The sequence below is a fragment of the Pongo pygmaeus genome, chromosome 12, assembly GCF_028885625.2.
Source record: "Pongo pygmaeus isolate AG05252 chromosome 12, NHGRI_mPonPyg2-v2.0_pri, whole genome shotgun sequence".
NCBI classification, from domain to species: Eukaryota; Metazoa; Chordata; class Mammalia; order Primates; family Hominidae; genus Pongo; species Pongo pygmaeus.
The window spans coordinates 66,582,750-66,610,028 of record NC_072385.2 but is presented as its reverse complement, the minus strand read 5'-3'; the positions used below and the strand labels follow the sequence as shown (position 1 = coordinate 66,610,028).

Sequence of the window (27,279 nt, the reverse complement as noted above, 5' to 3'; positions counted from 1 at the left end):
AAGAGTTACCTGGTTTCCTATCTCATAGCAAATAATAAGTAGTGCAACATAAGGTATGAATGGCACATTCTTTAGGACCAGAGCAAGTGACACATGACAACTTGAAAATGAGAGGAAGGAAAGAAAGCCAGGAAACAAATAAACAAAAGAAACTTAGAATAAAAAAGACCATAGTGATGTGTTGTCATTTACTGCAGAGAAGTTCCTACATATCACTTTGCTCCTTTGGGGCATTGCTGATTTATATCATAGCCAAAGGAACTTTGCATCAGTCATGGCATCTGAAGATTTAGAGGGTTAGACCAAACAATCTCCAAGGCCCCTCCAAAAAAAAAAATGTTTTCAAAAAAGATTTTGATTGCTATCTTCACTGCAAAGACCATATTCAGACATGGTGTAAAAATATGGGCCCCTCCTCCTCCCAAAACTGTTGGCAGTTGAAGCATTAATCTCAGTTATCTGGAAAGGTGTCTTCCTGGGAACACTATACCATGCTGCTGTCCCATTGATGTGGCCTTATTTTGGCTTTGCCAGAATTAGAATCTCCTGTCTACCATGTATTAGTGAATGACCCTAGGCAAGGTACCACCCATTTCTAATCCCAGTTTCTTCATTTGTAAATTGAAGATTATAATATCTACCACATAGAGCTGTTCTAAGTCTTAGTGGCTTGAACCAATGTGTGTCTAGTGCTTAGCTAAGTGACTAAAATTTAGGAAATGTTCAATAAATATTTGTTATTGCTGTGTTGTTGGCAGTAATAATAACAATAATTTCCCCTTCTACTTTAGTTTGTGTCCATGCTGCAGGTATAAAGGATGAAGTTGCAGGGCAGGAAGTCTTATGACACTTGGACCAGCTACTCAATGGAAATCACAAACAGAATGAGTTTCATGCACATGTCAAGACACTACTACTAACAGAGCTATTTCAGGACACCTATCCTAAATAACTAGCTGTCTCTTCCACTTAAAGCAAAGTATGTATTAGTTTAACCTTATTCAGCTTATATGATAATTTTGCAAACTTTATTTCATTTGGCCTTCACAATAAACTTGTGAAAGAGGTACAGTCCACCCCATATCACGGATGAGGAATGAGCTATTTAGGATTTAAATAACTTGTCTATATTTAACCAGCTCTAAAAGAGAAATAAACTTGAAGTTTGCACTCTGACTCTAATGGTATCTCCTTTTGGTAATGCTGCCCACATACTACAATTGATAGCTTACAACAGAGTTGTTAATGATTTGGGAAAGAATTGGTCTTGGGACTATGTGGGTTTTTTGCTGCTTTAGAGAATACCTTCAAACTGCATAGAATTGGATGAGAAATTCACAGCAATTCAGAGGAAACTGAATCAAAGCTTTATTTTGTCCAGCAAATACTTTATCTGTAGATAATTTGATAGTACAAATAAAATATGAGAATTTTTTCTCTTTAAATAATTGGAGAGAAAAGGATGTTTTCAAGCATCTTTAAACTTATTTGGAAACATCATTTTCATATAAAAATCCAACTGCCAGTTACAAATCAGCCTTCTCTGAGTTGAAGCAAGTCTGCAGAGATCTAAACTGGTGAAGGCCTTAGTGGAATGTATTGGCTTAGTTGGTATGGAGTTTGATATAAAAAAAAGCATATTTTATGTAAAATAGTGCATCTTTTCCCTTTTACCTGTTTTCTTATTAAATCAAATAACCCTTTCTCCCAATTAAAAAAGCAGGAAAGAGGAAAGGAAGAGAGGAAATGAATATTTATTGGGCATCTAAACAGAAACATATACTTTAATAGGCACTTTTACATGTTAACTCATTTAATTCTAAAAATAGTCTTCTGCATTAGGTACTGATTATTCTTTGAATTCAAAAGAATATGTCTTCAGGAATTTGTACAACAGATACTCTGAATGTATTTGTGATCATATGTGAAGGGTTAGAATCAAGTCACACACTTCTCAAAGACATGTTTTGTTTGGCCTGCAATATTGTTTTTAAAATTTTGAGCCAATTTCCAGCTTAAAGAAAAGTCAGAAACTCTGGCAACAGTGGGCCTACATCCAGAATTGCACCATGTGGCTGGAGTACAGCAAGGATGCCCTTTCCACAGCCTGTGATACCTACTTTGCCATAGCCATGCTCTGGCCTGTTCTGCTTGGTGATATTTTCTCCCATGTCTTTGTCAGTGTTTTGACGAAGATCCATAAATGATTAAAATCTTCTGCATGGATTGTTATCGAAGAGCTTTGAATGTACTTACTTGTTGACCACATATGTCAATTTTCAGATGAGAGCAAAACTGAATGGGGGGCAGTTGTTTGGAGCATCTTCTGAGGACAGGACTGTCTAATGGAAATCACCTTACCTTTTTGTTTCTGCTGCACCTCCATGACACTGGGGCAGATGTTGAAAGCCCCTGCCACCCTCTTCCATTCCTCTCTGCCCATCTTCAGCAAATATTTACAAAGCAGTTGGTGTGTGCTCAGCAGTGTGAGAGAGATACAGAGGTGACTGATGAGTACCTGCCCTCAAGGAACATATAGCCCAGAAGAGGATTAAAACATCAGAGGATATAACTGCAATGTGAGGAGCTCTATCTATAACAGAAGAACAAACAAGGGCCCAACATATACAGGAAAGGCTGATTAATTCAGACTTAGGGGATCTGGGTGGGTTTTTATAGCAAAAGTATTATTTAATTAAGCCAGAAGTCTGAGTAGACATTTTTATAGTGGTAAAATATACGCAATATAAAATTTACCAGTTTAACTATTTTTAAGTGTATAATCAGTGACAATAAATAGCCTCAAAATGTTGTACTACCATCACTACCATCCATTGGGTAGACTTTTGATGGGTAAAGAAAGTGATATTATCAGGTTCAATCACTCACATGCATTTGTAGAACAACATGAACTAATTTACTCATCTGCTGCCTCAACCCAAAGAGGATTTGAGGTATATTATAAGAAAATGTAGCATACAATAAATCCAATCTATGAAGCTTTATAGATAATTAGAGCAAAGAAATGAATTGTAAGGCTAGAGGACAAATTTGTTCATAGAAATTTTCTATTAAGTTGGAGACAAATTTGTGTCCAAGCTTCATAGCTGTAAAAGCGAAGGGAATCATGATTTAAAAAAAGTCCTTTAATGTAAAATTGTTATTGTAGAGGTTTTTTTTCTGAAATCATTTGTGCTCCTTTCATATATTTGTTGTACCTTATATTGGCACATACTGGGTTGCTTCTGATTTTCTTATTTAAAAGTAGCTGGGGATTTTTAAAAGATATGCTACTTCTTTGAGATATTTCAGAGCTCAGCACCTAAGTAATTTATTTATTTTAAAAGGAACACTTACATTAATTTTATTTAAAATGACATATTTTATAATTTTTACAGCTACAAGGATAATAGTAATAGTAATGGTTAAGAAATGCTTACTATGGGCCAGAAACTGGACTAAATATTTCGCACATATGATTTAATTTTATCCTCACAATATATCTATGATGTATGTACTTTTTTTCCCTCTGCAAAGTGAGGCATACAGAAACTAACCGGGTCTCATGAGAACTCACTATCATGAGAACAGCAATGGGGAAATCTGCCCTCATGATCAAATCACCTCTCACCAGGCCCCTTCTCCAACACTGGGGATTATAATTCGACATGAGATTTGGGCAAGGACACAAATCCAAACAATATCAGTCACAATAACAATACTCTAGAGCAAGGAGTTGCCAAATATATTCTGCAAAGGGCCAGATAGTAAATATTTTAGGTTTTGTGGACCATATGGTCTTTGTCACAACAACTCAACTCAGTTGTAGAATGAAAGCAGCCATAGACAAGAAAGAAATCAAACCGAGTGGCGGTGTTCCAATAAAACTCTAGAGAACAGTTCACTGGCCCTTTGTAAGAAGGAATCAGGGCTGTATTCACCCACTTCTCTGCAGTTTCCTACAGGCCTCTGCAGTCCTCTGGCTTCTTAAGCGAGATTGACTGGGGTTTCCAGATCATAAAGTCTTTTTCAACATATGTCATGTAATTCTCATATTACCCCAGTGAATGGATTGTTCCCTGGCTTTATGGATGAGAAACTAATATCAGGCACTTACAGGCCCCTGCACAAGGCCACTAAGTGACCAAGAAGAAATGCTAGTGTGAAGCCACATGTTCTGACTTTGTAGGCAACTACTCCTGCAATGTGTATCTTTCTATCTGCACAGATCATAACATGAAAAATTAGCCTCATTTTGAATGACTTCACTGATAGTGCCTATTGACTACTCATACTTTGGGTATGTTGTTTACTTACTTATTCATCCATTAAACCAATATTTATTGAAAGCCTCTTTTATGTCAGAAAAGAAGTTAGATCCTAGTGATATAAAATCTGTCAAAAACTTATATGAGCCTTTCTCTTAGAGAATAGCAAAGAAGAAACATTACTCAAATAAGACCAAAAATACTACATTATTACTATTGTAGTAAAAACTGTGAAGGAGAAATATCTGTGAAGGAGAAGTATTCTAAATGTTTGGTCTATTATAGGGATATTTTATTCAGTCCATAGAAGTCAAGGAAGACTCCTCCTAAATAAGGGATAATTAAGAAGTATAAAGAGAGGAAGGATTTAACAGGGCAACAAGAATTGAGGGTATAAGAGCTAGCTTTCCAGACTGAGGAGCCAGCATGTGTAAAGGCACTGTGGCAGGAGGGATCCAGACCAAGGTCATGTTATGGTTCTGACTGTCATCTTCAAGACCTCCCTGAGAGTACCTCTTTACTATTAAAAACAAAATGTAGTCATTAAAATATTTAAATAGAGGAACAATATGATCCAATTTTCACTTTGAGAAGATTGTTTTACCGCAGTAGGAAGAGTGGCTTGGACATAAATGGCTTGGTCTCACGATTATGAGACCCCAGTAGGCGTTACGGTGGCAATCACAGTGGATACAGAAGTGGATAGATGCAAGAGATAGCTGGGAGGTAAAATCAGTAGGATCAGTGGTGAACTGAGTAAGAGAGTTGAACTAGTGGAGATACTAAGAATGCCCCCTGGTTTTCTAAACATGGAAGGCTGGTAGCTCACTCACTGAACTGGAAGCATTCTTCTGGGATCTTTTAAATGGAAGTATGAACCATGTGATTAGCCTTTCACATTTTGAGTTTGACATGCCTTTGAGACATCAAGAGAAGCCGTCAAATAACACTTATAAGTCTTGACTGTTCAAAGGAATAATCTAGAATGAAAATTTGTGAGGGATGCCTGGTAGCTGAAATCAGTCGAGGTGTATCCATCTTCTCTTCACATATGCTTCAGTTTTGTTAAGTGACGAGAAAATATTTCTTATAGTCTAATAAAATCAGTAAGTGATTAAACCAACTCAGTGGGGTGGAAACAAAGACTCTCTATCACAAGGGACTTTCTAAGGCATATAGTGCAAAAAATATACTTTTAGGTTTGAGAACAAAACTATATTTTCTTAGTTAAGTGGAGATAAATTTATCCCAACTCACATTTGGAATTCAGGAAAAACCATTAGTAATCACCTAGAGCTTGCTGCAAATCTTTGAGACTGTTGTAGCTGAGAACCAGGGTGAAAGTTTTGAAATCTGCATTGTGTAGAAAGGGCTTGTTGCTTGTTTGTTTATTGTGCATCTTTCTCTCCTTATGCCTTCTCTTTGCCTGAAGCTACCATGAGGAATGAGACGTTGCATTTGCCATTTTCTGATGAAGTATGTAAAAATAAACTGAGCTAAATGCACATTTATGCAGCATTTAGAAGAGAGGCACTGCAACTCTACATCTAATTTTACTTCTTCCTTCTTTGCTTTCTTTCCTTGTGGTTTTTGTCTGCAGTTTCTGCTGCAGCCATGGGTGACTGCTGTATGGAATCATTAAAAAAATGGAGTCAGCTAAAAGACGCAACCGGAAAAAAATAAACACTGCTACCTGGAGGCACAGATATTAGTTCTAACTCTTCTACAAACTGTGATCTCAAAAAAAAAAATGACTTGATTATTTAATTTCACTACAAAATGCGAAAGGAAGTTGGTTAAAGTATTCCCTAGATACATGTGTCTCAGAACGAGACACTTAAACCAATCACCCCCTACCAGTGTACCTGACATCAAAAGGATGCTGGGATGGGGGCTACCCACACTCTTAGAACAGTACCTGGCAGATAGATAGTGGGTCCTCAGTAAATATTTGATAAATGGATGGATGAGTAACAAGTAATCATTGGTCTGTTTGAAGTTCTCCTAGGTCAAAGAACTCATTCAATTTTTCTTTCTTCTTTCATTTTAAGACACCTCTCATCACATCTTCCTTGTATTAAAGTTCACTCAAAGTGTGTCCAATAAATGTTTGCTGAATTTCTCTTTAGAAGATATCTGAAATCTTTTTCCAGAATTCCTACCAGTTATTACTAAAGCACCTACAAACTCTAATAGTAGGCTCTGCCAAGGTACTTTAAAAATAAAATCTTCCCATAGGAATTTTCAGTTTTAAAAAATCTTACAGAATTCTAACAACATGAGCAGCCCAACTCTCACCCTGGATATTTTGTCTTCTCTTTCTCCTACATACATTTCTTATTATAGTCACTGCCTACCTTATCCCAGAGTCCCTGGTTAGTAGCATCCATGTAGCAATTCACTCCTCCTCACATTATCCAAGAAGCTTGCTAAACTCTCCTCTGGGGAATCAGTGGCCCTGACTGGGGATTAGGAATACATACAAATGAATTCAATGCAGTCGTTCGCCGTCTAGCAGTGGGAACAGACCCTAAATAGTCACAGAGTGATGGGAGATGCTATACCAAGTGCCATGCTGCTAAGAGGAGTGGGGTACTGACTGCCCAGGGAAGCAGTGAAGACAGCTCAGAGAAAGGACACTGGAACAGAAAATGGAAGGACGAGTAGTAGTGGGTCAAGAAAGGAGATGAGGGAGGGCACCGTGAGTAGAAGGGTGACAGTGGCATGTAAGAACAAGTATATTCTAGTAATAGGGAGAAGCCAAGTATTGTTGAAATCTGGTTTCCCCAGACCACCTCCCCAGGGTGGAAAAGCAATGTCTTCATGCTGAGCTCTGGTTTCCCAAGTTCCTGCTCTAATGCCACCATCTGTACCTAGCTCTCCTGGCAAGATGGTTTAGGCTACCCTTCACGCTGGGCATAACAGGTGTTACCAGTGGTGCCTATGCCTAAGGTAAAGCTGACAAATATCCCTGTGCATGAGAAAAACGGGAATCATATCTACCTGGTATAATGAATGACATTTCTTGAGGGAAGAGGTTTTTCTTCACACATTTGTGGATTCTCAAGAGATGGCATACAATCACACATTATGGGAAACTCCAAACTCTGTTAGCCTTCTGTCATGTCAGTGCTTATAGAACTTTTTATTTATATTTAACTTATATCAATGAAGTTACCTAAAATTGAACAGGAAAGAACTTTCTTTTGTAGGCTCCTTATATTGATTTATTTGATTTGGGGGAAGAGAGCATATTGGTTTTTTTCATTCAGTAGAGTTACATCTTAAAGTTTAAAAGTAATATTCCAAATTTGGGAACTCTCATCTTTATAATTGTATGCACTACTTCTTTTTATTGTTTCAAATGGGCAGTCTTTAATTTTTACCAGATTAAATACTTTGATAATTACTGAATTTTAATTTTCATGTAAAACACCATTGCCACACCACTTTTCCCCTGCTTTATTTTCTTTCTAGAATAAAAATGCTGATTTTTTAGCACTCTGGCACTTTAGCCACACAGCCCAGATTTGCGGCTTGACCTTGAAAACACTATAGAGTGACATCAATTTATCAGTCAAGTTACCATAAGGATAGTTTTAGTGCTGGGCAAAACGGATATACGTCAGCTCACAAGTGTCTCATGCACACTCTCTCTGTTTTAGTTACCTTGGGTTCATACCATTACATTTCCCTTGATTTGTGAATCTGAATTTAAACCAGCCTCATCTTAAGCCAATCCTTCAGCTTCCCTCAGGGAAGACTTCAGCTTGGGTTGAACTGAGCCTTTTCCTTCCCGAGGAGACTTGACGACTGAAAGGCTGCAGTAACTTAGTTCTTTCTGCATTGAGGAATTTGTTAGGATAGTTGCCATGTATTTAAACACTGCAATGAAAAGCCTGGAGCATTTCCAATCTATTGAGTCCCTCCAGTTCTTTGTGCCACTGTGCCTCTGAGATTTACCATTTGGTTCTTTAGAAGTTACCTGGACTGGTAATTCTCAAATAAATACCTGGTGCAATGGCTGGTGCTAATGGGCTGCAGAAGAATCTGCTGGGAGCTTGGCAAAAGTAGAGCTTCTTGGGCTTTACACAAAGCAATTCTGATTCAGTAAATTTATGCTGAGGCCCAGGAATATGTATTTTTAGAAATCTCCGGGGCTTTCTGTAGTCAAGCTCAGTTGCCAGAATTTTCTGAAGTTCTTCGACTCTTATCAAAGATGTCCTGAAGGTAAATGAGTCATGAAATCTTTCAAACCATGAGATGCTTTAGCTTTTCTTCTGCTTATGAGAATCATAATGTGCCTGAAATTGTGATTTGCAATTAATTTCTAGTTTTATTGCATGGTATTAAAAAACAAAGCATAAATAATTATTACTTTGAAGAACTTCTTGAGATTTTCTTTGTGACTAGAATGTGATTTTTTTTTTGCATATGTACCATTGGCACTTGATTACTAAAAGATTCAAAGGTATAAAAATAGTGATGAGATCATTCAAGTCAGTTTATTATTTTATTCCGAGTACATGTTTTGTGAAAAAATGAGAAAAGTATATTAAAATTTCAGTGTCACTTTTGATTTTCTCTGGTTGAATTTAGATTTCTGTTATTTATGTACGTATATTAATACCGTCATTGAAATTTCACTTGTAATGTGTCAAAAATATTTAATTTTTAAAAGATTATATGTTCTATCAATATAAAATTGTGTGCCATTTAATATGTTTTTTCTCAAATGCAACTTTATTTTACATTGGTGTTTCCACCTCTGTATTCTTTTAGTTTGCATTCGGTTGCATATTTTAACCCATCACGTACTTTAAAACTTTTATTATCATTTGTTTTGGGCATGTTTACTGCATTGAGAACTAGGCTCTGAGGTTACACTATATCTTGGATCCTGATTCTAATACTTACTTGCTATGCGACCTTGGGGAAGTTTCTCAATATCTATAAGCAGTTCAAAGAGTTTAGGTAAGACCTTCACACATGATACTCACTAAGTATTAGCCATTATATGATAATGGCAATAATAGTAGTAGTCATGGTAGTTGCGTAAAAGAGTAGAAGTAATATCATCCACTATTTCATTGTGTGCTATTTTATTATCCTCTCTTCTTCTATTTTTTAAATGTCTTTTACTATTGCTTGTTTGTCCCTTAAGTTTTCTCTAGAGATTTGAAATCTATATATTCTTTTTATGCTATTAATGATTTACATATAGTAATTTAAATTCTACATATTTAAAGTCTGACTTAGCTCCATGTTTTCACCTGTCAAAAACGAAAGGTAGATATTCAGCTTTCTTTTGAGATATCTAAAAATAAATTGCTTTTATATTCTTTAATTTCCTGCCTAACTTACAAGTTTTCTTTTTAAATAATCTTAGATATAAATGGTTGTTCATTTTTTATATGATGTGTATTCTTTATAAAGAATTATTTTGACATTTGTATTGGCTTATAACCATAATAACATTTATTTAAATGTTATTTATCTTAAATACTTACTACCGTTTTTTTTTCACATTTTCCTTTCCAGATACTTTATACTTTCACCAGTGAGTTTAAGCCAATCACTAAGTAATGTTTTTACATGTGGACATATGGTTGGAATATCTGTTTTCCTACATGTTTCTGTTAGTATTGCACACACATAAATGATTGTCTGGATTTAGAATTTCTAGGTTATAGTCTTTCCTGTAAATAGAAGTAATTCAATTATCCTTGGGCATTTAGTATTTCAAAGGGAAAATCTGATGAAAATTTTACATACATATGTGTGTGATATTTACATGTTTATTACAGTTCATATATTTATATACACATATATGGGTGAGCATTATCTATCTATCTATCATCTATATAATCTTTTCTTTGAAGATAACAGAACGGTAATGGGATGTTTTATCTTCAAAAATCAACAGTTTTACTCAGCGATTGCTAACTGGGGGATTACTTTTCATTAATTTTACCTAATATTTGATGCATCTTGTTGAAATAATTTTTTTATTTTTTTTCTAAATCAAGAAAGTTGTCTATTAATTCATTGTCTATTGCTTTTCCTCCATTTACTATTTCACCACTTGTAGAATCCTTAGGGAGTTCTTATATCTGCCCTCAGTCACGTATCTTTTATTTCATCATGTAAATATACTCATGTTTTCTCTGATTTTGGGAAGAGTTCCCCCTCTTACCTTCTAATTCTCTTACTCAGCTTTCAGTAGTATTTAATGTGTTGATGACACAATCCTATGTGTTTTAAATTTATGAATCATAATTTTCATCTCCAATGAAACATTCCAGGTAGTAAAATTTTCCTTTTGCATGATTGCCTGCTCTTGAGATATAAAAGCAACATCCTCACAAGTCTTATTAAGAATACCAATTAGTGCCTTTTTAAACTTGATGGTTTCACAGTGAGTAAATGGCAAAGCTACATTTCTGATCCCAAACTCTGAATTCTTAATCCCTATGTTTTACAGTCCCTTATTTTAATACCTGTAAGTATAAGATCTTTCTTTACTTAAAAAAAAAATTTTTAAAAAGGCACATTATGTTCAGATGCTCATAGTTTTATTAAATTTGACTGATTAATGGTGAGCCTTTTTTTACATCTGAAAACTAGGCTCTTTTCCAGTTTAAAAAGGTGTCCTATTACAGCTTGATTATTTCTCTTGTGTATTTGTCTATTTCCTTCTCAAAAAATAGCAGTTGCCCCATTGCCTTTGCTCAGAATTCTGGGAGCACTTCCTTGGTTAACATCCATCAGTTGATAAGCTTTTCTGTGGCATGGATCTTGCTGATGAGGAATTTCATTTTCATAAAGTTAATCACAGGAAATGAAAGTCACCCTGCATCCTGGAAAGAGTGCTGTGCTGGAAGGAAATGTATCACCTTTCTGTGGCCAGTAGATGGGTGCTAATGAGGTACCTCATCTCTCTGTAAGCCTTGGTGGTCTCCTTTCAAAATGGGGAGAATAATAGTTGCCACATCTGCCCACAAGATCAAGGGAAATAAGGCATGGGATAGTGCTGCAGAAATTGAAAAATACATCCTTAAACACTCAGAAATTTTAAAAGCTATTTTTAGTGCCAGATCCAGGACAATGATCAATGCATATAAAATATCACTGCTGAAAACAAGCTAGTCTGAAACAAGTAGTCCAGGACCATCATGTTACAAATAAGAAAGCTAGGGTCTAAAGAATTTAAGTGACTTGCTCATGGTATCCCAGTTAGTAATAGACAGGGAGTAAAACCCTGCAACTCTCCAGCAAAGGGATCTGTGTTATTTTTATTTGTGCTTGAGACACATTTTTCACCCAGGAACAATGTGGTAAAAGCCAGGTCACTTGCTTTAAAGGCTCTTTGAGATTTTTCTGAGACTTTTTTTTTTATATGTAGATGTCCTAGAGAGTTAATCTGGGGTGTAGGCAGTGAGCTAGCTTGGCTGGACGCTACAGGCCACTTCCCTGGGTTTTCTGAAATGGTTCTTCCTGGCCGGGCGCGGTGGCTCACGCCTGTAATCCCAGCACTTTGGGAGGCCGAGGAGGGTGGATCACGAGGTCAGGAGATCGAGACCATCCTGGCTAACATGGTGAAACCCCGTCTCTACTAAAAATACAAAAAATTAGCTGGGCATGGTGGTGGGCGCCTGTAGTCCCAGCTACTGGGGAGGCTGAGGCAGGAGAATGGCATGAACCCGGGAAGTGGAGCTTGCAGTGAGCCGAGATCACTGCCACTGCACTCTAGCCTGGGCAACAGAGCGAAACTCTGTCTCAAAAAAAAAAAAAAAAAGAAATGATTCTTCCTGCTGAGGGATAAGAACAGCTTCCCCAGGGAAAGTACAGTCTTCACAGACGAGTGAGTTCCCTAACTTTTTTTCTGGGATGTTCCTGTTAGAGAAAAACCTGAAGTAAAGAAACTGAAAAAAGCAAAATCTTACTCTGTGGAAGAAATAATCAAACAACATAATTTCAGTAATGTTCTAAGATATCCCAAATATTATAACCAGCATTATAACTAACAGGATAGATTAATATGCAACACAAGGGAAGGATGATAAACTACAGCAAGCCCCTACATAAAAACCCACCTTTTCTTCTTGTCAAAACCCCCAGATGTGCACCAAGTGATCAGTGTTTCCATTAAAAGTTGAAAAGATGGAATCCAGATGTTTCTTTCAGCTCCATGCCCTTTGACCTCTCATGCATTTACTTGCTCTTGGAGTTTTTGGTCACATGACTCTCTGAACTTTATGTTCTACCTAAATAGCTCTGAAATTTACTCTATGATAGTGGAGCATAGAGTTGTTTGGGTTGGGGATCAATTTCATGTCTATGAAGTGTTGCTGAAACTTTAAAGTTTTTTTCTTTCAATTTTTTTTCAAAAGACTGTCTGTGTTTAAGTCATGTTATCACTAGTCTATCTGGAATTTTAAGTGCTAAACATTTCAAGTGCCAAATGTTTGACCCACTTTGGCAATAAAGGGTTGCAATGGATGAAGTTACTAGTAGAATATAAATTATCTTTCTTAGTATTGCAAATAAAGCATTCATAGACATATCACTGTGATGAGGCGGACAAAATGATCTAAGAAACAAATTGCTTTAAAACATATTTCTTGGCTTTCAATAACCAATCAAAAAACCATCTACACTTACACAACGTAGCAACAAAAATTGCTTTGAAGAAGATAAACAGCTTTCCACCCTGGACACAAATGTGTTAGCTCCTAGGCATAGGATGGTAATAGGATCCTTTGAAAATTTAAAACAAAAGCATGTGGAAAATTACACATTTACAGTGGCAACTATTCAATGTGATGTGGAAAGCCAGTTGTAATATATAATGATAACTGAAGAGTGCAGCAAGTGAACTTATTTTTTCTCTAGCTCTATGAGCAGTTCCCAAATTGATTAGAAGTAGTAGTTATAAACTTAGATTCCTGCTGTGGAAAATAACAGTAAAGCCATGTTCATTTTTAACATTTTTCAAAGGTCCTTAGAAATGCCATTTTTCATACCATAAATCTGTGGTAGTTGAATGTTGGGTTGCTTTCTCAAAGGAATGTTGAGAGTACGGTTGCAGTTTGCTGTGGTCAAGCTTGGTGGAAAGAAAGTGTCACTAATGGGGACCCAAAAGTATTCTTAGAGTATCTGACCAATGTTGTTTTTGACAAAATCATATTGCTACAACTGAGAAAGATTAGAGAAAAAAAAACAGATATCTGAGACTAAAATGATTCTTACCAATTATATTTGGCAGGTTTTCACCCTTTAATATTTTGTTCCTGGAAAGGCCTGTTCTGGAAAATGAGAGATGCTGGCTTATCCATGTAGGGAAGATCCAACTAGGGAAAGCAAAATAGCATCTCAACATTATTCCTCTCTGAAAATCTAACTTATTCACTAAGTCTTCTGATACATGGTTTGTTTGGATAGGAGGCAACTGGTTCCCTGGTTCCCATGCCCACTGGGAGGCAAGTTAGTCCACGGAATAGGAAAACTGACCTCCTATTTGTTTCCTGGGACTAGGAAGATGACTTTGTCACTTGAAAAATGAATTATTTTCCTACATTTCCTTCACCTCTGTTATAGGTGACAAATGTAAATTACAAAGTAAAAAATATTTAGCTATAGTCTTTAAAGCCATAAAAACAGTTTTTACAGTACTTTTTTTTTACTTTTAGTGTAATAATTAGGTAAGGTATATTGCTACTCAATTTACCCACTTTTCATTTCATCTGGCTCTGTGACTTGCATTTATTTCAATGGCATTAACTAATACAGATGGAGTAATATAACAAAATTGACAATTGGCAAATAATTCAATTTCAAGTAAGAGTATTTCTATAGCTAGTGTTCTACTAGCCAGGTAGTAAAATAAGGCAATTATTTGGTAATTTAGGTACAAGTAGAATTGTATTTGTTAAAGAATGGGAATCAAAATGATATGCATAATTGGCTGCATATTTTATTCATTCATTTACTTAATCATTCATTTGACAAATATTTATTAAGTGCCAAAGGATGAAACATGGTTCTTTGTCTTACAGAGCATATAATAGAGTTAGGATGACTGGATACACATGTAAGACATCATCTTTACATGCTTATTGTCACTTGGATCTGGCAGGTTGACTATTGAATAGTACCCGACTGGCACTAATAAAATTGCTAAACTGCTGTATTTCAAGTTACTTCTATTTTGCAACACTTTAATGGAATTATATAATTGTCACATCAGGAAAAACAGAAATTATTTGAAAATGACTCAAACATAGTAAAAGTAGACTGATCCATAAATGTATTAATAATTAAATTATACATTTATACCTTCATATGTTTCTTAAAGTAGCAATTCTAATTTTAACACCAAGTCTGCCTCCTGAACGACTTTATACATTTTCTTATAAGCCATTTGTAGCTTGGTCAGTGCTTTCATTTTTATTCTTGTGTCTTCTTTTCTTTCTTCTGTCAGACCCTGACTTGCTGTCTTAGGCCCTAACATCCTCATTAATACAGATATCTTTGTTAATGGTACTACTGTTGGTAGAATAACTGGTAAGTTGAGATGGAGTGGCAGTTTCCGTTCAACTTTATTTCACTTTTTCTGTTCTGAATGAAAACTCAGGCTACTTGCAACAATTCTGGTCACTGTCTAATAATAAAGAGTTGTTGGGTCACTTCAATTCATTAAGTCACAGAACCAAGTCACAAAATAATTAAAAGACCCAATCACATCAGAACTCCAAAGCCTGACTTACCTTTAAGTTGCCTCTCAACTCTAGCTTGTACCTGCTTAAGGCTGAGACCCTGCAACAGTGAGTATGTGGGAAGAATTTGTCTTTCTATTGTACTCTGTCTGAGCTTACACAGACAGCTTCCCCCACCCTCCACCTGTGGCTTTTCTCCTACCCCAGGGTTGAAGGTAGGAGTGACAGAGAGTGGGGAGAGGTAAGGGGACAGAAAAAGCCACTTTGCTGAGAAGTACCATGCTCTCTGGATCTGGAGTACTGTTAAACTCATTCTTTCCTTGTGGGCACCTATTTATCATATTGAGAGATTCCTCGCTAGAGCTTTTTCTCCTGAAGTTCTCTTAAGTCTGGTGGATGAAACTGTATTCCAGGTAGTCACTGAAACTTCTTGAGAAGAAAATTGCTAAACTGCTGTATTTCAGGTTAGTTCTATTTTGCAACACTTTAATGGAATTATATAATTGTCACATCAGGAAAAACAGAAATTATTTGAAATTGAATCAAACATAGTAAAAGTAGACTGATCCATAAGTTTATTAATAATTAAATTAGACATTTATACTGTCACATGTTTCTTAAAGTAGCAATTCTACTTTTAATACCTAGTCTGCCTCCCAAAGGACTTTATTGGCCCCTTGTGAGACACCTGTACCTTGTGGGTGCTGAGTGTGTCATTGCTCCAGGAGATCATATTGGACAGAACCCAATGCAATGCCATACTGGTCTTCTCTTCCACACGTCCCTCACATGATTCATGGGAGACATGCTTGCATCTCTTGTCTTGCCAACTCAGAAAGTGCAGGCCAGTTTCTCCGCCACTACCTTTCACCACCAATGCAGGCAGCCAGCCTTCTCCAGATCACATGAAAGGTGCTGGCATTCCTGCGATCACAAAGGGCCCTCGGATGCCTGAGGCTACAGGCAGACCCAAATTCACCATCCCAAGAGTGAGGCATTAGTCAGGGACCCAGCTCAAGTGCTAAGTAGTTTCCTGAAACTCTGCTCACTTGGTTTATGTGAGTACGAACACCCCCTTCCACTCATCCACAGGAAGGGAAGATGAAATGACAACACTGGAAACTCTCTCTCAAAAAAGATCCTCCGCATTCTTCTTGAAAAAAAATCCTCTTTCCTCTATAATCTCTTTTATCTGCTGCATCTGGTTGAGTGGTCAAAGAGTTCTGAAACAGTTTCTGAGATCATTCTTTTTATCAGTCTTTATAAGCACAGGAGAGGGGGGGTCCATTTACCACCCCTTTGTGCATCATATCTATCACATTAGGGTCTCGGTGAAGACTGGGGCAGGGAGAGGCCCAGGCCGGCTTTCATTTGCGGTAGTATTTGGAATATGAGAAATGAGTGATTTAATTTTTCTAATATATATGAGGGGCCGCCCTTTCTGAATAAAATAAATCTGCTACTTATGCAGTCCTGTCCCTTGTAAGTCTACCTCACATTTAGTCCATTCCTCTATCTCAGATAGGTAGAGACAATTTATTGAACTTTATAAACCACAGAATTTGAGGTGCATGGCTTCTAGGTATGGCCCCAAAGCACACTGATGCCTTGGGAAATCCAGATTCTCTGTGTGCAGTATGTTCCATGGGCTACCTCAGAGATTCCCCTGAGTTTAGCAGATTATTTGCCAATAAATAATCAAAACACTGTTAAGTGTTGAGAGAAAGGGAATGAATTCCAGGCTGAAGTGACCATAGAAGGCTCTCCTCAGATGGGGCTACTTCTTTTTAGCCATTGTTATAGCTCCAGGTAATGAGTCGCAACCAATTAGCAATCCTCCTGGAAGGTCTAGGTTAGTCATTCATGATTGACTCTAGCATCACTGAAAACTTCAGGCCTAAAATCAGCCCAATGCTTAAATTCTTATAAAGAAAAGAAAAATACGGCTTGGATTTTAAATTTTACACTGTTCTGAACTTAAAAAGAGTACTTAAAACACAAGTCACAAGGATTGACCAGGGCAATTCAAAAAAGCTTATTCAAGGGGTGTTGGTGCTTACAAAAGATCAAATCACTTGTTGATTTCATAAATTGTATAAACTGTGTTAACATTGTACACATACTTTTTGTTAAGACTAGCAATGGACATATCAGGCCTTGCTGCCTTTCCCATATGAAGCAGAGTAAATTAATTGGTCCCAGCTTGCACCTCTGTTGTCGAATCAACATGGTCTGGCCACCTTTTGTGAAATGCCAACTAACGGATCAAAGCCTCTGGAGAATGACCCCTATTTTCCCCCAAATATGTGTGGTTTTCTGGAAATCCATATCTCTCGCCTCTTTAAATGTCTGTGGGTTATTGTGAGAAGACAGTTCCCATCATTTTTACTTAGGCCCATCTTCTTCCTAATTTGCAGCCTGTAAGCCATCTGAGTGTTCCATGCCCAGGAAGGTCATGTTTTAGTGGGTTGTCCATGTTTCTGCCCAGTGACGTGCATTCTAATTCTGGCTGTCCCATCTCTGTTTCTAGTTCCATCTGAAGCAAGCCCAGGTTGGTTCTTTGTTCCTGCCTTAACCTTCCTTACTATACGAGTCACTGTGCAGACCACCTGCTTCCTAGGAGAAGATGCTAGGAAAGAAAGCACCAGTCAGACATCTCAGCCATATAGGGGCTGAGTTAATATTAATTATTAATATTAACATTACATTAATATTATATTGTGAATGTACATAATATTTATCCTTTTAGCCATTCATAGGTGTACAATTCAGTGGCATTAAGTACAATCACAATGTGCTAGAATCATCACCGCTATCAACACCCAACACTTTTCATCATCCCCAACAGAAACTCTGTACCATTAAATAGTAACTCCCCTTTACCCACTTTCTTTAATAACAATGAAAGATACCCAGATGGGAGAGGAGACTGTTGAGTCAGTGTCCTCTTAGCACTGCTTAGAAATTCCCATGGTAGACAATGGATGGGAGAGGAAAAAAAGTAGACTAAAAATCCAAATGCTGTCTCATGTAGTATATAAGGAAAAGCTGGGGAAATGTGCCTTTCTGTTGATTGAAGTCATTTTCAAGATTTTGTGTTTTGGTTAGCTTTTATTTTCTTTCTTCATATCCAAGCAAATTAAATATAAGCAAAAACTGGAGGAGACACCACTATGGCCCTGACATGGAGGAGAAAGGGGATGTTCTTGACTACCTAACATATGCCTTGCTTTCAAGACAAGCTGCAGAATAGGTTACTTGGGCAGGCAGTGCACTCCAAAGATCCTGGCTCAGGGCAATGGGACCAGATGACAAGTTGATAAAGACCAGGGCTGGCCTCCACCCCTCTCTCTGCCTCTCAGGAATGACCCTCCCACCGGCAGGGCTGTGCAAAAGGACAATCCATTTTAACAGACTGAGTAGCTCCAGGGGCTCAACAAAAGCAAATAAGCTCCATGTCCCACAGTAAATCGTCTCTAGCTGAATGATGTCTGGTTCCTTTCTGGAAAGAATGTTCTTCACTGAGGTGTAGTTTGCCAAGGGTCAAATATGACAGAAATGAAGTGTTGCTAATAGTGATTGAAAAGGATTCCTACTGTTTGTGGCCAGTGCTGGGTAGTAGAAAGGCCAAATTTGTGGGCCAGAAAACAGTAGGAGACAGTAAACTTTCCCTGAGACTTACTAAACTTTAAGTCACCTCTGCTCCCCCAGCCATTCTGTAAGCCCTGTTTGGGGGAAACTGATATTATAATTGCTAATCTCAGCAAGGGCCTAACGTGCAACCTGAAGCTTTTTTCGGCCTTTGGTGCAATTAGGGCGGAGGGCAAGGCCCACAGACACCGGCGGGCTCCGCCCCCTCCTCCCAAATTGCCCCACTTGGGTTTCCTCCACACCCTGACATCCTCTGTAGACAGGTAACTGAGCAGTGCTGGCTTCCAGCTTTCAGAGAGAGAAAATTATTCCTGCTCAAGCTGGCTGGGAGCTATTAAAGGTTTAAATGTCACCTCAAAAGAACTCTTTGCTAACCTTTAAGTGGTGGCGTCTCCAGGGCTATTTGGGGCACGATTTGCCCCCTCCCAGGGAGTCTGGAGAGCTGAGAACATTTGTATATGCATTTCCTGCACCCCTCCTTTTCTTTTTCTCCTTTCAGGCAATTATCACTGTACCTTCAAAGGGGGAATTTGTGGGACAACTGGCACCTGCTGGACTGGGCTTCCCAATGAAGGCTCTCTTGGCTGAGTGTATAATTTCATTTAATCCTAAATAGCCCCTTTTACCTACTGTCGACAAATTCCCTTTAATCCTAACCACCACTTACAAGAATATTTACTATCAAAAGAAGACAAATCGCTATTTAAATGTGGATTTACTCAAGTCTGAAACTATGACAGTGACATACAGTAAAATGATAATATGTAAATAACAACTGGAGACAGATTTATCTTCTGAGAAAGCTGGGCAGAGCAGTGGATTAAAGTCATATGTGATCTACTTTGAGTGGACTCAATTCAGACACAGCGTTCAGTCATGACCAACAATGCCATTCATTCTGCTTACTTCAATTCATTTGGCCCTAGTTCTCAATGACCCTCTGTTACCACGCATATACCTCCGATAAGTAGGCCTTGATGTTTACAGCACTTTGGAGAAGAATAAATGCAAACTGCACATTATTTATGGGTGTGCACTCTTAGCTTAAGAGGGATTTGTCAGGATTGTGAATACAGGTAGAATAAGTAGATGTGTGTTAGCGCAGACAGCCTGGTTTCCAGAAACTAAGTGGAAAGAAAGGAGCTAAATAAAATATCACCCCAAGACAACAGCTTTCAATTATTGCCCATGATCCTGAATTCCTCTCAATGAATTGAAAGGGAATCTATACCAGATGGCATTTTCCTGAATCAGCCAAGTGCACCAGTCATTCCTACCTCTTAGTGATGGGCAGCAGTGCCAAGGAAGAGCCAGCCTTTCATTTTCTGCCTCTGCTCGCCAGTCACAGAAAGCAACTTTGCTTTCTAGGGATGAGTTTCCTAATTGCACTGAAATGTAATTAGATCATTTAGAAATGGAGGGCCTTTTTTTCTAAAAGAGCAGAAATCAAGCAAATTGTGCCCTGTGTTCTTTGGCAGTGGTGGTCTAATGAGCCTAAGCCAGAACTGGGAAAATATAGAACACACATTATGTCACTTATTGACATGGTGATAATCTTCTCAATTGAGAGTAGCTCAAAACACGTAAAGTCACTCACAACTCTTAAATGTATGGAAGGTGGGGCATAAAAATCACTGTATTGTAACGCAGCATTAGAATACATTGTATTGAGCCTACTCATATATTACAAGGGAAAGCTGGCCTAAGTTAATCGCAATCTCCCTTAAATTATCTTGTCCCAAGACACCAAGTCTGAGAATGAAGACAAATATATTCCATTGAAAAAGCCAGAATAGGTCTGACACCTCTAACTTGAAAAGTACAATATCTGATATTGGAGTGTTTGTAGGTATTTTTTAGAAAATTGTTCCCTATATAATACCCATAGGGTTGGATCCAATGTACTCTTCATTCACAACTAAATATGGGGAAGCTAAAAAAAAAAACAGGGGTCCTACATATGCTTCATGACAAAGAGACAAATATTCAGTTAATTTATTCAACTAATTACTTTTTAAATGTATTTTCTCACCATATAGTGTAATTTTATTAGTGGATAAATTATTGTATTGTGTTGTTTACTATCTTGGCAACTAAAGTTGATCCTATTTTAAGCATGTGAAGATCTGGAACACTTATTGGTAAATAAAGGGCAGAATTTTTTTTTTTTTTTTTTTTTTTTTGGCAAAGATTCATCGCTGATTTGGAAAAGAAGCAGGAAAGGATGGGGATGAGGAAGAAGAGAGCAATAATAAAATGTGACTGACTATGAATGACAGATTTGTTTCCAAGCTATGAAACTCTTCCTCAACATGTTATGTAAAGGTCACTTTGGTTAGACCCAATACCTTGGTGATTCAAATGTACAGCTGTTTGTTTAACAGAAAGTAGAACAAAACACCAATTCAATCTAGGAAGAAACTTGACTGACAGAACAGGCTAAATGTAAATGGTCCATGAAAGATTCTTCTGTTTAACTAAATATAGGTATCCAACAGTTGATGGTTGAGGTAGCCAGGGGCCTCCAGATGGTTGCAAAAAGATAATCTATCAATGTTAACTCAGGGCCTGAGTGTCTTGAAATAATGGGCTTTGGGTCTTGTTCTTTTATGGTAGCTTCTAGAAAGCATAGACGTCTCACTTTATTACTTGAGGGTCCTCTTTTTTTAAGTGAATCGAGTGTAGCTTCGGTTGCACTGTGATAATTTAGTTCACTTCTGAACTTGACAATGTATTCATCAAAAAACGAAGGAGAGAGTCTTAGAAGGATGCATATTTGCTGCTAATGTCCACTTAACCAACAACCATGCATGCTTTGATGACCTTCAAAATGGTTGACAGTTGAAGAAAATGGATCTTGCATTGAAATGTATTAAGAAAAAGTTTTAAAACCCATGCCATCTGTGGGTTTGAACTGGATATAATATCAGTTTTTGTCCCATGCCATCTGTGGGTTTGAACTGGGTATAATATCAATTTTTGTCAGAACAATTTTCATGTATATTCTGGACTCCAAGTTCAAGGAACAAAATGGTATTAATGACACCATGAAAGTAAAATGAGCATCTTGAAGTTCAAGCTTCTCCCTTAATAAAGTAGCAGAGGGGATCTCTTCCCTCAGTTGCTACTGAGAATCAACAACAACTGACGGCCTGAAGTTAACAAGCTAATATTTCATCCATGGATACCAGAGTGTTAATGGCTAAATGTGCCAGTGGAGGAAAGGCGCACATATGCAGCTATTTGCCTGACACAACTTCTGCTGTCATGGCCTATTAAAACCAGTTTACATGTGCATGTCGAATTTGATGAATATGTATGTGACCCTTTTCAGAGCCATCACTCATTGGGCTATGGCCCCATGGCAGGAAAAACAGCACCTCTCATTAAACACAGCATGAGTTACAGGCATGTTATGTTAATATTTCTTCAGAACTTTAGGAGGTTTTCTTCTTCTTCTAATAAATTGTGTGAAGAAAATAATTTAAAAGTATAATTGATTTAAATTAAAACCTTTTTCTCATTTTCTTCTTAACTATTTGAGTTGGTGTGTGGGTTCTGGAAAGCTCTTTCCTCAGGAAGTTGTCGGACATGTTTATGAATTGTGCTTTGTATCACTCATTTGGGACTCCTGAGGTAGGCCCCCTCCTCAGCGCGAAGTTTAGCAAGGCTAAACAGGAGACCTTTCTGTATAGAACTTGAAAACTCAGGAAAGACAGGGCTCCTTTGGGCCATGAATGAATCATCTGTTAACTCACAGTTCTTATCAGTGGGTCAAGCACACAGTAAGTTTTCAACAAATGATAGCTACCCTGATCACTTTTACTATTGTTATTTAAGCTAGAGTTAAAACAATCTTTGTGCTAGGGAAGATAAGAGGCTTTCTGAACATGCTTTCCAAAAAATCTAGGGAAAAAAATCAGAATAGAGTTTACCTTAAGTAAGTACACATAAATTATTGATGCAGTAATTCCAAAGATTTATGCTGAAAACCCTAAAAGGCCAAACAAGTCCAATTCCTCCCATATCCCTCCTACTCCTACTTCTGTCAGAGTCTCACAACATCCTTTTCCACCCACTCTGCTCCTCTGGCCCTTCCCTGGTGTCTGCTCAATGGTTAAAAGCTGCTTGAGGGCAGGGATGATTCTTGATACTCTTCTGTAGCATCCCAAATATCTAGCTGAGTGTCTGGTAAACAGTGGGTGTTCCATATCTGTGGGTCCCTCCTCTGCAGATTCAACCAACCTGGAATAGAAAATACTAAAAAATTATAATAATAAGTAATAATATAAGAATAAAAATACACAAATTATAAGTACAGTATAACAACTATTTACATAGTATTTACTTTGTACTAGGTATTGTAAGTAATCTAGAGATGCTTTAAATTATTAGAGGATGGGTATAGGTTGCATGCAGATAGTATGCCATTTTATATAAGGGACTTGAACATCTGCAGGAGTTCTGGAACAAATCTGCCTCACCCCATTGATAAGAGGAACAACTGTGTGAATTGTAATCGCCTCCCAAAATTGATGCTCTAATTCATAACCCCTTTATACCAAGACCTTGAAGACCATCTTCTCTAAATACATGTGCTGATGTACTGGATGATTACTAACCTATGACTCTAAATGCCTGGACAGTTTAGCCACTGTCAAGAGACAGTACCTAGGGAAGAGAGGATTTTGGTGAGGAAAAGAACATCATTTCAAAAGGAGCTACCCTGCTGGAAGGCTGGGCTCCCTAGAGAGCTACAATACAAGAACATTGAAATAAGAGCTTAGAATTGGGGTTCTAATCTTGACTCTGCTTTTGTCTGGCAGGTGAGGAACATGTTCATTTTAGATGTCAGTTTCCTTGTTTGCGAATTATTGCCAAGTTCTTCAAGATCTGAACTGCTCTCCACAAAGAATTTCACTCCACTTTTAAAGAATTGGTCTTGGTCTCATATGTTCCTATATACTGTGGTATATCAGAGTATTAGAAAAGATAATTACATACTTAACCTTCCATCATAGGTCTTTTCTCCCTGTGGAGAGGACATGTCACATTCCTGCAATTCTCAAACAAAGATTACAGAGATACTCACGTTTCTTTTCCCCTTTCCAGCATCACCACCTGCAAGCCTAGAATCTGGAGCTGGGCTGCTTCCTGTGCTATCTGGTTGTCCATTTAAAATATCCAGGCAGTACTGAAGATCCCCTTTGAAATTCTTCATTGTGGTCACAGCTCTTCAGATTGACTCCTAGAAGGTGGAAAACCAAACCATGCGAGAAGTGGGATAGTGCATTTGCCGAAGTAATAGTAGCCAAAGTTCAATGAGTATTAAGTCACCATTGGCTATGTCTTGTTCTAAGTGCTTTACATTTTTGCTTCTTATTAACTCATTCAATCTGTACAACTACATCATGAGATAAGTGCTGTTATTATGCTTACTTTAAACAGAGAGAACTGAGAGGCAAAGAGGATTAAAAATATGTCTGAAGTCACACAGAGCTGGTAAGGGAAGAAGGCTGTATTCAAACTCTGGGCAGTCTGGCCCCAGAATCCTAGCTGGTTTTTTTGTTTGCCATTCTGCCACAGTCTGTATGAAATTTCTTCTTCCAGGTGTATGCCTCCTCTGGATAATAGATTTGGAAGCAGATAGATTAACGTCCTTTATAATACAAAAATACAAACTCAAAAACAAATAACAAAACAGACCTAGTTTCTCACCAGAGAAATTTTTTCTTGCTCCAGCTTTGCTGGAACCGTGTTTTATTAGTATGGTGTGCACCAGAGAAGAGTGGCTTGAAATTTGGAGACTGCTCCATGTGTGAGGCTAGTCTCATTGGGACCAGCTCTCCAGTCTGAAGTAGGAAGCTGAAGATGCCAGTGGGAGTGCTTAGGTGGAACGCTCTCTCCCAGGATTCACGCCATTACTCTTCCCTCACTTGAGAGGCCCCCAGCTGGCTAAGCAGCAGCCTCATTCGCCAAAGCCATCTCCAACTCACTGTATAAATCTAGCACCAGAGCTGCCAACAGACAGTGCTGGATAAAGTCTGTTCTGCTCCCTGCCAACCAAATGGCCCCACAGCATAAGGTTCCAAGTTTTCTCAGTCTCATAAAACTTGGCTGAATGAGGCAGCGGTGCCATGAAATTTGCATTTATCTTGTGCACCTGACACTTCCCATCATGATGATGGAGTGCTTCCCTCATGTCAGTGTGCTTTTGGCTCTTAGGGAGGACAGGAAAGCAGAGTGGAGGTTGGTTGTGGGATAGGCTAATCAAAGCCAGGAAGAAGAGTAAATCCGTAGGCATGAAGAATGAAAAACAAGGTATGGAAGAAATGGAAGACTGGGGAGCACTGGGGGACTTAAGATAAAAGAGCATTCCAAGGTCCCTTGTGCATTTGGGTCATCAGTCATCTGTACTTTTCAGGGACAACCTTGCTGGTGACCTCCAGGCCCTGGCGTGCAGCATCCATGCAGCTGCCCCAGGGAAGCTGATCTCCTCTTTCATAGTACATTATTGTGTGCACGTGTAGAGCTAGCCTGTAAGAAGATTGACCTACATGGTCTATAGGTTGTTGTAATGAAATGGTTTTGTTGCACTTGTATTAAGGTTTTGAATGGGAGAGTGGGTGGGAGAGACTTCAGAGTTTCAGCTGAATGTGAGAACAAAAATAAAGAAAAAGGAAAAATAAAACTTGTACGCAAGTGAAAGTTCCCTTATCTGCCTCTTTGTTCATCTTGCTTAAAAGTTCTCAAATTTGTTTTAGTTAAAAAAAAAAAAAAAGGGAAAAAAAGGCTCAGTGGCTAAAGAGCTTGGACTATACAGCAGAGGTCTAGGTTCAAATCCCAGATTAACCATTTACAGGTGGCCAAAGTCTGAGTCTTTCTTTGCCTCTCTTACCTCATTGATAAAATAAGGATATTAGAAGGAGTATTTTATAGAGTTGTTTTGAGGTTAAATGAGATAATGTGTGCTATGTACTTGGTGCAGGTGCCTTGTAGGTACCGTAGGTGTGGGTTAGTACTTGACCTCAAGATTTTGGAGGGATGATTCAGGATTTTAGAAACCATGAATCTCAAGTCTCTCATTTATAACTCCACCATGAAAATTATTGCCTAATGTAGATCTATTTTTTAATGTCTTAGTAAGATTCGTAATGTCTGAATAATTGTTGAAGTTAGGGTTGGTAGAAGGCCACCCATTAAAACAATTATATATTTTCTCTATTGTGCTCTTGTCTATTAGTCAGATTTTTCCCTACTAGATCTGAATTTTTGAGAATCAAGTTCCACTACTGCCTCAACTCTTTGCCCCCTTCTCAGAGACAAAATGTGAACTAGGCATTTATGATACTCTTTTTCACTAGAGGAACTGGCCTAGATTCACCCAATATGACTACATGGATGGTGGGCTTGACATTTCCTGTGCCCTTGGAAATCTAGGGCCATGTGATATTCCTGTGGTCAAGGAAAGTTTCTTTGCCATTCTTTGACCACCACCAGCCTAATTCAAGTCTGAGTGTGGTGGCTCATGCCTGTAATCCCTCCAGATTTTATTAGCAGCAGTAAAGAAAGGTGCCTTCTTTTGGTAAGAAAACCAAAATTAAGAAATGGAAAATTGATTCTGAAAGTGAATTCTTAACTTGAATCATTCATTCATTTATTCACTTTTTATCAAATATCTATTGTGTACCAATTTATATTAAACATGATTGTTTAATTTTTAAATTTCTTATATCTTCCAGAAAAAAATGTGTGTGTATATATAATACATAAAGTTATATATATATATAAAGTAAGATACATATGTATGTGTGTGTATATATATAAGACATTTAAGTTTATATGTGTATGTATATATACATGAACACACTCATATACACATATATATGCATATATATGTGTGTGTATATGTATATATATATATACATCTACATATACATGTAAAATTAAATGTTACGGTTTCTGAGCTTGTTCAGTGAATACAAATAAATAAGCATACAAATAAGCAAACAAATGAATAAAAACTGTCTTTGTTAAATATCCAGTGAATTTCTAAGTTCCAAATTTTTTGAATGAAACAGGCCAAAAATGGCAAGCAGATCTTTTCTGAAATATACGTGCTAACAATTACTTTGTCAATTTCCTCATTGTTTAGGAGAGTCTTCTCTTATCTTCAAGAAGAATAAAAAATGAAGCTGACATTACTTGGAAAGAGAATAAACAATATCTGTCATGAGGACTACAGGGATGAACGACACAAATCAGCCATTTCTCTGAGAGTCAGGAAGTAACTAGTTTATACAATAAGCTGATCTACCAATAAAATACAATTGGTGTTGAAATATATGGCTGAGGAAAGTCCTCATGTTTTAAGGTTCAGAGTTATTCCAAAGAAGTCCTCGCTCTACAAATGTAATATTGAGATGACATATTACATGCTTACCAGAATAAACTAAAGGAACATCAATTCAAAGATATTTTCACTCCAGAAATATATGTATAGGTTTTGTATGTGTTTGAGTATATATTTATGCCTGTATATTTTGTACATATATATTCATATGTACATAAATATATACGTTAATGTTACATTTAGATAATATATAATACTAAGGTAGCATAAAACATTACTTCAATGTCAT

At 37.5% G+C, this 27,279-nt stretch overlaps 1 long non-coding RNA gene across 1 annotated transcript in view; it reads left to right on the top strand.

Annotated features, from left to right (window-relative positions):
• The window catches only part of LOC129030354 (uncharacterized), a 38,665-nt gene extending 11,682 nt beyond the window's left edge, over positions 1 to 26,983 (top strand). The window contains exons 3-4 of the long non-coding RNA XR_008500624.1: positions 792 to 979; positions 26,793 to 26,983. This is a non-coding gene — a long non-coding RNA (uncharacterized LOC129030354). The remainder of the gene's footprint in view (positions 1 to 791; positions 980 to 26,792) is intronic.
• The last annotated feature ends 296 nt before the right edge of the window (positions 26,984 to 27,279 follow it).